This window comes from Nymphaea colorata, chromosome 9 (assembly GCF_008831285.2).
Source record: "Nymphaea colorata isolate Beijing-Zhang1983 chromosome 9, ASM883128v2, whole genome shotgun sequence".
In the NCBI taxonomy this organism is placed as follows: Eukaryota; Viridiplantae; Streptophyta; class Magnoliopsida; order Nymphaeales; family Nymphaeaceae; genus Nymphaea; species Nymphaea colorata.
The window spans coordinates 4,792,214-4,806,975 of NC_045146.1; positions in this window are offsets into that span (position 1 = coordinate 4,792,214).

A 14,762-nucleotide genomic window follows, 5' to 3' on the forward strand; every position below is an offset into this window, starting at 1 on the left:
CATCAAGACATACGTTAGAAGCTATATCGACGTGCATGAAAACCCCACCAGTAAAAATGTGCCTTATATGAAGGACTGACATTACTGATATGAATATCTCATATCAGTGAATTAAAACATAACCTAACGAGCAAGATACAATGTTAGTTAAAATCAAATGAATACGGATGACCATTCCAAGCCGTCAATAGAAGTTGTATTCATACTGACATACCCAAAATGCATTAATAAAACTATGTCCTATGCCATCGAAGGGAATGACCTACATTAATGACCTAAGCTTTCCATATTAGTGGATTAAACATATACTGACGGGCCGGCTGCAATGTCATTGATAATCAAATTAATACTGATGATGTTTCTAGCCATCAGTAAATGTGTACTGTTTACTGATGTCTCTATAAAGCAATTCATAAACACGAAGCATTTCTAACAACTTTATTCTACCGTCTGTAAAAATGGTCTTTATTGTCATCATCATACGATCTACGGTGATTTACTGATACATTTTCTTCTACCCATCAATCAAAGATGTAATTTTTGTAGTGAACTATCATGAATGTTGTCAACTTTATTGTTGAAGAAAATAACAGTGAGATTGAAGAGCGTCAATGATCTTCTTGATGGTGTGCCATAACCATTGATGCTAGACTTTTGAATGATGCTTCTTCCTATCCCTTGTCCACCAGATTCACCTCTTTCACTTGGTCTTAAGTTGATATAGATCTGCCCAAGTCCTCACTCCTTGCAGCATAACTCTTCCTATTTGAAGATTCTTGACAAGAAAACTGGTTGGAGTATATTCAAATGCACAATTGTTGTCTATAGTAAATTGTCCTACAAAAAGGGACAGAGCCATGTGGGGGCATGGGCCCTGGCCCCACCTCAAAAAAAATTAAAAAAATTTACATGTAAGTTTTAGAAAATTTCACTTATTCTACATAAAAAAATATTTGAAAATGATATGTAGACCCCAGTCAAAATTTTAAAACTTTAATTTGCGCCCCCCCTCTCATGAAATTTTATTGGCTCTGCCCCTGCTTGCTAAGAGCATTTTTTTTTTTTTTTGGGTGATGCTTGGGGCATGAAGAACTCAATTCAACTTTGTTCAAAACTGCCGGAATCAATGGCAATATTACCAACTTGAGAAATGGATATATTATTTCCATTACCGACTAGAATACCTTCACTTCCTTGATATGGTTGTTTGTCGGCTAGCTGGTTTCCATCCATAGTCATGTAGAGTCAGGATGCAAACCTCATTTTTTGGTTCTTCAAGAGTCACAGCAAAGAATGCTTGGGGAATATCCCAATATGATACTATGACCTTCGGGACCGCAGTATTGGCAAGTGATGGTTTCTTTTCCTTTCAATTGACCTTCATTATTTTGATTTTGGTCACCACTAGAGTTCTGTGACCAGCGGTTGTGTTATGTTGTCTCCCATGATTATAAGATCGACCACGTCGTCCTCACAATCCTCCTTTGGCACGGCCTCGATATGCAATGAAGGCTACTTAATTTGAGGGATTGGCAATTTTAGGCTTTAGGATTTGCACTCTTTTCTCTTGATTAATCAAGAGATCGTGCAAGGTGGTTAAAATGAGTTTTTCAATAGAATATGAGTCCAGATCTCTTGATATGGTCAACATACGGGAACGTATATCTTAACATGGTGACGCTACTTGAGGCAGGCCATTCAAGGTAATTTGAATGAGATCGGCATTTGACACCTTCTGATCTATGGCAACAGGAGTATTAGCCAAAGTCGTGATATGGTCAAAATGCGAGCGCATATCTGCAGATTCCTTCTTTATTATGAAGTTTAACTCTCAGCGCATATCTGCAGTTTCAGCAAAATCATTCTTATGGGAGGGTGAGAACCATACGATCTTTCAAGATCCATCCAGGCTTCTGATGCCATTTGAACACTGAAGAATTTGCCCAAGAACTTGCTTGGTTACGTTTGCCATGATCCAACTCAACGCTAACTGGTCAGATCGTCTCAGTCAAGATAAGCTGTGTTCTCTTCATTGGCCATTTTCTTTCTCCAAATTTGTGGTGGAGCAGAAACTAATCCATTGACATACTTCATCAGATTTTGTGAGACCATCACATATCGAATCTGTCTTCTCCAAAGGAGGTAACTATTTTTGCCAAGGTTAACAGAGACTAGGCTAGCCGCTGCATTCCACTGGTAACATAGGGTTAATTGGTATAATAGTATTTTTCTTAGTAGTGAAAATTTTAGTTGTTTATAACAATATCAAAAAGTTAGTTCTGTTTTTCATTATTTCCAATGTTTGTGTGTGTTTTTTGAAAATTTGCTGTCGTTGAAGTTCTTAATTAACTTCCCCCTAGACCTTTCCCGTTCATTGTTTAATAAAAGGAACTGTCCCTCAAGATACTTTTGTATATACGCCAGGTAAACAATGAACCTTCACAAAATCACATATTTAAGAGGTCTTGGTTATTAGTAATTCTTTTGGTAATTCATTTCATTCACTGCAATAATGTGTTATTTATTTTTTGAAAGGTCCATTTCAGTTCCATCAACCTCTCATTATCATGTTTTAGTCAATAAATCTTTATTTGTCATTATTTCGATGAATTTAATACTTATGATAGCCCTGTCTTTTTATTTATTTATTTTTGATATATTTGCTATTTCTCTGAACTACAAATGGTAGCGACATTGTAGTTGATGAGTATACAACTCTCCACCAAATCCAAAGTAATCCTAGACACTGAGTGCATAAGAAAAGGAGGAAAGGCTTTGGTATCTTTGAGATATCTTTTCATATTTTCATATTTACTACTCCTTGTAAAACTGCAACTCCTTTGCCTTTCCCCATGAAAAGGAACCCACCCAAAAAAACCAGCCAAATAAATAATTTGTTTAGATTATATAAATGTGTCCACACTTAGGAGATCATATTCATATACAATTTTCTCTTAGCTCGTTCTATTTATTAACATAATGCTTTTATATTAATGGCAAAACATCTCTCAATTTCAGCATGGCATACGATATCTTCCTCACACGTGTTATCTCACTACAATAAAACACCCAATCATCGACGCCACCATGACAGTGCCATCAATGATGGTCGAACACTGCTGACAGCAACCGTCGGTGGTTGACAAAGGAGACCAGCCTTGGTTTTTCCCCTTGATGTTGCTGCCATTTGTTGCTGATCAAAGGCCTGAAGAATGGTGGCGAAGCAAGCTCCAACGGTGAGATCCACCAGCGCAAGTGAAAGAAAAGGAGGCTACGACGGGCTCTGTATGACCAATTTTCGGTGGCGTATGGCTGGGCATCGGGCGGAGCTCACCCAGCCAGATAAAGATGTCCGAATCCAAGTTCACCAACTTTATCGACCCGAAGCTCAGCCCATTACACAGGCCTAACCCGGCTGATAAAATATCGGGCCTCAGGCCAGAGTTTATGCCCGGGGCCTGGCCTAGTCCAATTAGTAACAAGTCGGGCCCGGTGGTCCTGGCTTTTTTGGGTGGGGTCGGGCCTACATATAGGAGTATGAATTTTCAAAATGGTTGACCCAGTCTGCATATATAGGAGAGTGAGTTCCAGACCTGTTCATGTTTCTTGGTCTTTCTGTCTAAATATTTAAAACATGGAACTGAAATAAGCAGGTTTGTCATTTTCTCACATATCCGTAAAATTAACAAATTACAGGATCTTCAACCCTAACGAGTTGACAGAATAATCCAAGCGAGCCTACATGAGCATAGATTCAACAGTACGCATTTGCCTTTCACGTTGGTTAGCCAAAACATCCTTAACACTAACTAAAATACATAATGCTACTAAAATGTTACTGTTTGACCGGCCAATACACATCATATTGCTAGTAAATTGAGCAAAATGATATGGGAGGCCAACATGCTGATAACGCACGCAAGTTGGATTCAACTCTTTCCATTTCTCAGGCATTGCAACAACTGACGCCAGCTCTCAATCTTTCCATTATTGAGGCACCAGCTCATGCATAAGAGAAATTGCAGCAACCTACGCAAGCTCTCAATCTTTCCTTTGTTGAAGCACCAGCTCACACACAAGAGAAATTGCAGACGTCAGCTCTCAGTTTTTCCTTTGTTGAGGCACCAGCTCACGGACAAGAGAAATTGACAATGAAAAGAAGATCTGTCGGTTTCAACAAGAGAGAGATTTAGGGAATAAAAAATGTAAATGGAAAGGAGCACAGAAAATGGCATGTGCATTGAATTCAAATTCCTTTGTAAAGTCTATATAAACCCCATATGAAAAGGAACCAGTCCATTGAGAAAAAATTCAAGGACTGAGATCGTGAAGTAGGATTATTTCGAACCACGTTAAAAATTTTCTTCATCCTTTTTCTTTCTCATGGTATCACAGCCGTAAAAGGTTTTACCAGAAAATTGCGAGAAGCCGGCATTTTGCAAGTGCCTCATCTCCTTAAGGGGTCGCCCCATGCAAGCTCACCAGAGAGGGTCTTCCAGGCGTGACTTTCTCTAGGGTACGTTTTTTACTGGAGGCGACTCACAGGTCGAGCTAGGCGGCGTTGGATTCGGGAAAGTGTCTAGTATTTTTGGAATAATTTGCAGATTTTTTGGACAATTTTGTGAAGAGACACAGAATTTACAAGTGCCGCAGGTCTTCAACATGTCGACATCCGCAATCAATTCTGCAGCTAAGTACCCCTATCCCTCCACCATGAATTTGGCTAATTTTGTTTCTATCAAGCTGTCACACAAGAATTTCTTGTTGTGGAAAACACAAATTCTTCAACTCATAGAGAGTCAAGATTTGTTTGGATTCATCGATGGGTCCTATTCCCATACCAGCTTCTACCATAGAAACTACTGAAAATGGTGAAGTCGTGAGACGACCGAATCCTGATTTTTCTGCTTGGAAAAAATCAGATTGTCTTTTAAGGAGATGGATAACTAGTTCCCTCACGGAAGAAGTCCTAGGACTAGTCGTGGGAAATGATACCGCTGCACAGGTGTGGAAAACACTAATAGGAGCCTTTGCTCGAGAATCAAAAGATAGAGAAATTATGTTGACAAGGAAATTACAACTTTTTCGCAAACAAGACAAATCTGTCACTGAATATGTCACATGGTTTAAGGCCATATGTGATGAACTTGCAGCAATAGGAAAGCCCCTGACAGATGAAGACAAGGTTTTCTAGCTGGTCAATGGACTCGGACCAGGATATGAGTCATTTATGACTTCCATCCTCATGCCACCGGTACCATCCTACCTCAACGCTGTATCCTCCATCCTACCTCAATGCTGTATCCTTACTCCAATGACATGAAACAATGAAAGATCTACATGCAGGAGAGACTAGACTAAATAGTCAAATGGTCTTTTTCACACGACAATCTAACAGCTAGAACAATAGAAACGCTACAACAACAACTGGTGGAACAACAATACCAATACTCGATTTAATTCTAAGGGACGTGGGTTCAATCCAGCAACTCAGACTCGAAATATGCAAGGGCCGACTAATGGCGAGTCCACCGAATCAAAGGTACCATGTCAGATTTGTGGATTAAATAATCACAGTGCCTTCAAATGTTAACACAGATTTGATCATGCATATCAGCCTCGTGGTACGTCCCAAGCCTTCGCTACTATGAAAGTCTCTAATCCAACCGATCAAGACTGGTTTCCTGATACCGAAGCAAGTTCTCATGTGACTAATGATCCAGGTAAACTTAAAAGTTGCATTCCCTATGATGGAACTGAAAAAATTATGGTAAGAAATGGTCAACATCTTGATATTACACATATTGGTACTACTGATATTTATGTGGACAATCGATACCTCTAGACAATGTTCTTGTTGTGCCTGATATTAAGAAGAATCTTATTTCTATGAGCCAACTTACATCTTCTATGCCCTATGTGTTTGAATTCTCTTCAAACTGCTTTTCTATTAAGGACAAGGAGACCAAGGAGGTGATTGCAACGGGATCTAGAGAAGGCGACTTATATGCATTCAAGACAAAACCAAAGAATGTATTCTTCTCAACAAGGTTCCGATCAGCTCCATTTGAGGTTTGGCATGGACGACTTGGCCATCCACATCATAAAATATTAGATTTTATGGCTACGAATAAGTTGGTTACTATGACTAATAATCCGTCTGAATCTTTTATTTGTGCTAGTTGTCAGATGGGGAAGGCATGCAGACTTCCATTTATTTTTCTTGATGATGATTGTGACTCTTTATTTGCTAAAGCTCATTGTGATTTATGGGGACTTGCTCCCGTTCCTTTGTGTCAGAATATCAAATTTTATGCCTTATTTGTGGATCAATTTTCTAGATACTCTTGGATATATCCTCTAAAACAGAAATCTAATTTTTTTGCCAAATTCCTTGAGCTTCACAAAATGATCCAAACATAGTTAGGTGCCAAGCTAAAAGTTTTTCAAAGTGACGAAGGAGGAGAGTTTAATAGTACGACCCTCCTAGACTACTTAAAAGAAAATGGTGTCAAACATCAAGGAATGGAGTGGTGGAGCGCAAGCATAGGTCGGTCACAGAATTGGGTCTTATTATGTTATTTCATAGCAACATTCCAGCTCAGTATTGGGTTGAAGCATTTTCTACTATTGTATGGCTCATAAATCGGCTTCCTTCACAGGTTTTACATATGCAAAGTCCATACGAGGTTTTGTTTAAAAAACAACCAGTTTATTCGTGTCTTCATGTCTTTGGATCTAGATGTTATCCTTATCTTCGGGGTTATGCAGATCACAAGCTTCAACCTAAGTTTCTGCCATGTGTGTTTGTTGGATATAGCAACCATCATAAGGGATATAGATGTCTTTATCCTCCCACTGGATGGGTATATATATATCGACATGTTGTCTTTGATGAAGCAGTTTTTCCGTACAAAACCCCCACGTCAACCCTTAGGGTCATCACTACTAATGCCAACTTTGTCTCCTTTTCTGACTCCTCCAAGGACCATCATCTAGAGTCCCAATGCCTAGCACAAATGCATAATATTGAAGATCCATCAACTATAGAAAACCCAATACCCATAGTCATACCAAACACTCCCTTACTTGACCAACCGAGCCCATCACCATCACCATCCTCTTTGTCATCCACTCATCCTATGATCACTCGTTCCAAAGCTGGTGTCATCAAACCTAATCCCAAGTATGCCCTCACTACCACATCCGTTCTTAAAGAACCATCCCACTATTCCCTTGCTCTCAAACACTCAGGTTGGCATCAAGCTATGAAAGATGAAATAACTGCTTTACAGGCTAATCACACTTGGGATCTTGTGCCTCATACTTTAGACATACATGTGATTGGTAGCCGTTGGGTCTTCAAAACTAAACTCAAAAGAGATGGGCAGCTTGAAAGACTCAAGGCGTGTCTTGTAGCGCAAGGATACACTCAAATTCAAGGTCTGGATTTCTTGAAAACTTTCTCACCAGTGGTAAAGTTTGCTACTATATGGTTAGTACTCAGTCTAGCGCTTGCATTTGACTGGGCTCTTGAACAATTAGACGTCAAAAATGCCTTTCTTAATGGTTATCTACGAGAGCTAGCATATATTGAGCAACCTCCCGGGTTTATAGATCCTTCCAAGCCACATCGTGTATGTCACCTAAATCGAGCTCTCTATGGGTTGAAACAAGCTCCAGGGCATGGTATGACAGATTTGCTCAATTCTTATCATCTACGGAATTTGTTGCTAGCATCACTGATCCATCTCTCTTTGTTCGACGGCAAGACAAAATAGTCACTCTTTTACTATGTATGTTGATGACATCATTCTTACAGGAAATTCTTTCTCAATTATGACATCCTTCCTTCTTACAAAAAATTATTTCTCATTTATGACATCCTTCCTTGCAACCATCAGCCAACAGTTTGCTATGACAGATCTTGGGGATTCGAGTTGATCGGACTTCATCAAGCTTATTTATGCATCAGTCCAACTATGCTCTCGACATTCTCTCTCGAGCATAGATGCAAACGTGTAACACTACAAGCACGCCCATTTCAGCTCATCCTAAATCTGACAATGCTCAAGTTCAACCCTACTCAGACCCGAAAGAATATCGAAGTCTTGCAGGTGCTCTTCAGTATCTCATCCTCACTAGGCTGGATCTCACTTATGCCGTCAACTATACATGTCAATTCATGCATGCACCAACAATGAAACACTTTCAGCTTTTAAAGCGTATTCTTCGATATGTTAGAGGCACTTTGACATATGGAATTCAATTTTCGAAATCCAAAGATTTGACCTTAAGAGCCTTTTCTGACGCCGACTGGGCTTGCTGTCCTACTACTAGACGCTCCACATCTGGATACTGTACATTCCTTGGTCCAAATTGTATCTCTTGGAGTTCTAAGAAGCAACCCACAGTGGCTCGCTCATCGTGTGAGGCAGAATATCATGCACTAGCTAGAGCTGTTGTAGAGATTAAATGGATTACATTTATTCTTCAAGACATTGGTGTATATCTCTCCAAAGCTCTGATTCTTCTTTGCGATAATATTTCTGCTCTATATACTACCATCAAACCTGCCTTTCATTCTCGCATGAAACATTTAGAGCTTGATTATCATTTTGTTCGTGAGCAAGTAGCGTTGGGCAACATGGAAACTCAATTTGTTACAAGCGAAGGCCAGCTCGCTGATCTCTTCACTGAGCCGTTGCCACAACACCGTCTCCACTTTCTCATTCGGCATCTAGGAGTTCGTCAGCCACCTTCCCTTCGGTTGAGGGGGAATGATAACGCACGCAAGTTGGATTCAACTCTTTCCATTTCTCAGGCATTGCAGCAACCGACGCCAGCTCTCAATCTTTCCATTACTGAGGCACCAGCTCACGCACAAGAGAAATTGCAGCAACTGATGCCAGCTCTCAATCTTTCCTTTGTTGAAGCACCAGCTCACGGACAAGAGAAATTGTAAACACCAGCTCTCAATCTTTCCTTTGTTGAGACACCAGCTCACGCACAAGAGAAATTGACAATGGATAAAGATGATGACAATGGAAAGAAGATCTGTCGGTTTCAATAAGAGAAAGATTTAGGGAATAAAAAATGTAAATGGAAAGGAGCACAAAAAATGGCATGTGCATTGAATTCAAATTCCTTTGTAAAGTTTATATAAACCCCATATGAAAGGGAACCAGTCCATTGAGAAAAAATTCAAGGACTCAGATCGTGTAGTAGGATTATTCCAAACCACGTTAAAAATTTTCTTCATCCTCTTTCTTTCTCACATGCCCCATCTAGAATACGGGCCAATATAAGGCTCCCAATTACACATATTGTCTAAGTATGCATTTTTGTGTGATATGATCCTTATCGATACACCATTAGCACAAAAAAGAAAGAAACAAACAAACTTTTAATCAAGATCCCCAACGTAAAAATATCAGGCAAAGTGCAATCCACTTATGGTCTTACATGTAAGAAATTAAAGTATATCTAAGTCGAACAATGACATATTAGGAATGTTTTGCTCTTGAACCATCAACATAATTACATTATAGTTTAATAAAATACTTTCAGACTTCGATTTTCACCAAAACATCTATTATATGACTTCATTTATCTATTTAACTTGCAAACACTTTTAATGGTTAGTCTACAAATTACATAAAAATAACATGTAACAAATATTAAATAAGAAACTAAAAAACACAAAATGTAAAAGGTTTACCACAGTGAAATATCAATCATACATTGAATCATAATTCGTCACCAGAAGATTCATATCTATTTTCAAAACTACAAAAAACACATCATCACAAGCATACTACAATGTTAGTATAGCATGAAAAACAAAATGAACAATTAAATCTAACATTAAACAATGAACGTCTTATGTTTCGCATGAATTGTCTTTATCACAAATCCAACTCTATGTGCAAGCTAGTACTTCAACAATTTCAAGAGTAGTTGAATATGGATAATCATTAACAATTCTTCTAGTTGTACTGAATGTAGATTCTAAAACAACTATAGATATAGGAATTGTCAATATATCTTGACACACTTTGGATTAAACTCTATATTTACTTTCATTTGCCTTCCACCATGATAATATATTGAAGATTTCATTAATTGAAGTCTCCATTAGGTCAAGGTCATTCTATTGGACCAGTTAAATATGTTTTCAGATGTGCGTCACTTGAGAAGATAGATAATTCATGTAATATGTGAAGAAGACATCTCTCGAAAAATCTTTATCTTCTTCAGTTTCCGCTATGGCGTTAGTCAGTATTTTTTTTTTCTTCAATGTTTGTACCATACACTTTTTGTACTCCGCATACAATTCATGAAGGTTGCTTTCTATTTTTTCTCATACTCACTACAAAAATGACACTTATTACTAATGGTAGAAAAACATATCGTTAGTAATAGATGGATTTTACCAATGGTATGTATACTTTGTTAGTAAAATGAACTCTTTATCAACGAAAAACTTTGTCGCTGAAAATATTTAAAGTTTACTGATAACATAGCCATCAGTGTGAAATTATGTTTTACTGACGGCAATGAAAAACATGTCAGTATGTGTTAAGCATCATAGACGTTTTAAGAGTTCATCAGTACTTATCTCGCAAATAGTGATTGGTAGAGGTGGGCGCCGGGCTGGCCGCTGGCGTTCTATATACTTTATCAGTAAAACAAACTCTTTATCGATGGAAAACTTTGTCGTTGAAAATATTTAAAGTTTACTAACAACATAGCCATTAGTGTGAAATTATGTTTTACTCACGACAACGAAACACCTCTCAGTATGTGTTAAGCATCACAGACATTTTAAAAGTCCATCAGTACTTATCTCGCAAATAGTGACTAGTAGGGGTGGGCGCCATGCCAGGCCACCGGCGGGGGCCCGGTACCCAACCCGTAACGGGCCCAATGGGCCGGCCCGGGCCTGTAATATTAAAAAAATATTTTTAAATTTAATAATATATATTTTATTATTTCCAATAAAATTTATATTTAAAATATTTTTAAAATTTTAAAAATATTTTTTTTATTATAACCAGGCAGGGCCCTGGCCTGATACCTGAATATCAGGCCTGGGCCCGAGTTTCGGGCCCGTTAGGCCGACCCAAGCCCTCTTTTACCTATCCAGGCTGGGCCCGGCCCGATGCCCACCCCTGGTGACTGGTGAGCCGTTCTGTCAGTGTTCCTTCATGATACACCAATGAATTTCCATAAAGTCAGTATATTTTCTATTTTTATTAATGGTTTTTGTCCCCATCAATAAATGTGAACCCTTATTTCCCACAACCACCCTATTCATCCCCCTTTCCCCTTTCTCATTGATCCTTTGTGTCTTCTTCTTCTTCTTTCCCCTTTCTTGTTTACAATGGCTGACCACCGATTGCAATGCAGCTGCCGATCGGCAGCTTCCCACCTTCCCACCTGCCGTGACCTAGCTTTACACTGGTGGCTCAGCTTCACACTGGTGACCTAGTTCTTTGTGATTTTGTCATTCATAGTGGGTGACCACCAGCTGCGACATGGCTACTAACCGGCATTTTCCCACCATCACACCTGCAGTTACCCAGCTTCACACCGGCAACCCAGCTTCACACCCATGACCCAGTTCACACAGGTGACCTAGTCCTTTATAATTTTCTGGCATTCTAGACGCCTTCATACCACTCTAATCTCAAGCTCACCAATTGTAATACCAGTAAGTTGCTATCTGATAATGGCGCTATACATATGTGCTAAATTGTGCTATGTTGATGAATTGCATCATATCTAGCCATGAGAAACAGAGAGTAAGAGAAGAATATGCATTCTTTCCTTTCTTTCTTCAATAAATGGAAAACAGTTTGACCTGATGTTTTATTCCTTTACCTATTGATACCTTCACATACTGTAGACCAGCTAATTCACCAAATGGTTACATGAACCTAAGCCCTCACCAGCATCCTCACAACCGATGGACACAGACTCTCTTCATAACTCAAGCCACACCTCTCTAAGCTGACTTAGCTTGGAGGCTGCATTTGCTTGTCCATCACAGAACTTAAACATAAGTGCACAAAATCTGTAAATGCTAGTGTTCAATTACAAATGATAGACAACCACAAGCCTACTTGTTTTCCTATTGTGAGGCAAGAGGCTATGAAGAATCATGTGGTTGGAACTGGGAGGTCATGATGCTGGTGCTATTAATCCCCTTGTAAGAACCCACTCTGGTCGAAACTTTGCTCCATTTTCTGTAGAATTTTAGAATAACAATAACAAAGAGAATATTGCTATCATTTGCTTCAATATAACAAGGACTCAAGTTTTAGGTAGACTTTAAAGATTATGCACCAAAAAGTGCATTCTTGTAATCTAAGATTATACATTTTCTCTTGAAGTTATGAGTTCAAATACTTAGTTCAAGTACCCCGAGTAATGTCTCGCTGTGGAATTATCTCTTTCTATTCCAAGATGGAAGTTTTTGGGCATTTGGTGTTGTTACAAAGGAAGTAAGTTCCCTGTTTGTGTTTTCAGCTCCTACAATTGAACTTATCTCTTCCGTTTAGGGAAAAAGTTACATCAATGTGATATTTCTGAATTGTAGTATGTGATTTGCCTATATGGGAATTTTAGCTTGTAAATCGCTTGAAAAACAGTCGACCTAATTAATACAGTCTATATTGACAAATTAAGTATATAACTTTGCATAAATAATGAGAGATGATTGAGAATTTAATGAACTTTCTATTCAAGTCATTTATTAAAAAATTATATATTTAGTTGTGTTATTATAGATATATATAGATATCCATACAATTGGTTAATCAATTAAGTTCTATTAATTTTTGTGATATGTATGATCCATGATAACTGCTAGTTGCATATGTTACATCAACCCTGATCTTCTCCTGATGCTTTGTCTTTGATTACTTAGATTGATGTTTTGATAATATGGAAAAACAAAGTTGGATCACAAAGAAAAGGGATAGTGTAGAATATTTGAATCGCATAGACAATTTCTTTGATTTTGCGAGTGCTAATAATGTAATTGTCAATGGAAGAATTAGATATCCACGTGCCAAATTTAATAACTTTAGGTCTCAAAAGGTGCTCATTATATCATATTTTTTGTCAAGGATTCATTCAGTCATGTTGAGTGGCATTGTCACGGAGAATCAGTTTTACCACCTACGTAACCAACCCTCTAACACACACTTTGAAGATATGCTGGAAATGATTGACAATGTTTTTGACATGCATAAAGATAAAATGACTTCAAGACAACCTGTCAACCATGTTATTGAAGAAAGAGAAGACAATGGCATGTACCAAGACTGAGTAGAGATGCATAAGAGAAACTTTATCCATGCTACAATAGATATACAAAATTGAGTTTCCTAGTTTGCTTGTTTTATATTAAGATTGGGATATGCGTGAAATGCTTGATGATGTTTTTGACATGCATGAAGATGAAACAACTTCACGACAGCCTATCAACTATGTTCTAGAAAAATTGCATTGCGATAAAAGGTTTTTATATCTAATAGGTTTAGATTTCATACGAGGGACAAACAAATGAACATGAAGTATCAAAATAGTGGATTGCTCATACTTGCACAGACTTCTAGTTTTTTAAGTTCAAGCAATGGGAATCCCGTGATTGGTGAAGTTATATGTTATGGATTTGTCACTAACATTGTAGAGGTCATTTATACGGAGACCCTAAAGTTTGTTCTAATCAAATGTGAATGGTACAATGTGCTTAGCTTACATAGTTGTGGCATTAAACAAGGTGTATTTTGATTCACATGCATCAACATTGACTTTTGATGTATAAAAGATGAACCTTTTATTTTATCGTTGCAAGTGCAACAAGTTTTTTACGTAGATGACCCAATTGAAAGTGATTGGCATATTGTTATTAAAACCATACCTAGAGACATGCATGACATTTTACAAAAAAGTAGTGGCCAGTAATAATGATTGCAATATTGATATAGACTTGCATAACATGGTAGCTGTCGATGCTCATAATGTGAATGATATTTCAACTTGGGTTTGAGAAGATGTACATGGCATCAACATTAATCAATCTCCCACAGGTGGTTGGTATGCATCGACATGATAGATATCCTTTTTAAATTAGTTGTATAATTTTTGTCATTTTACATTGATAAATGATGTCCAATATTATGTGATATTCTGTTCTTTTGTCAAATAACTTATCGGCGGCAACATATATCATCAACGTATGAGAGCATGGACCATGACACATGGGATAAAGCGTCTTCAAGTAAAACTGTTCGTCAATATTTTTCAATGTACTTACTTTATATTCACTGACTTAATTTTTGTAATTATTTCACTTTTTTTTAACATATATTCACTTGTTTGCAGTACCTCTACCAAGACACACCCAATGATTGACTCGAGCTCTTCCACTGCAACTTTGAGACATGGTCAAAAACATAATCTACGCGTGAACACATTCAGATAGCCAATCAGTATAAAAGCACAATTTTTTACAACATATATTGGAACGTTAGCATGAGACCCAAAAAGCATACTATTGATATTTCACAAGTGGTTGGAATTACCCAATTTATTTAAAGTAGATTTTTGGAAACGTGTGCAGGTTATTAATATTTTTTGTCTTAAATTTTAAACATTTAATGTTATATGTCATTTGTTGACAAACCTTCTTTGATCTATATGTTGAATTGATAGGGAAAAATTGAGGTTCCTAACGAGCAAAAGTCTGT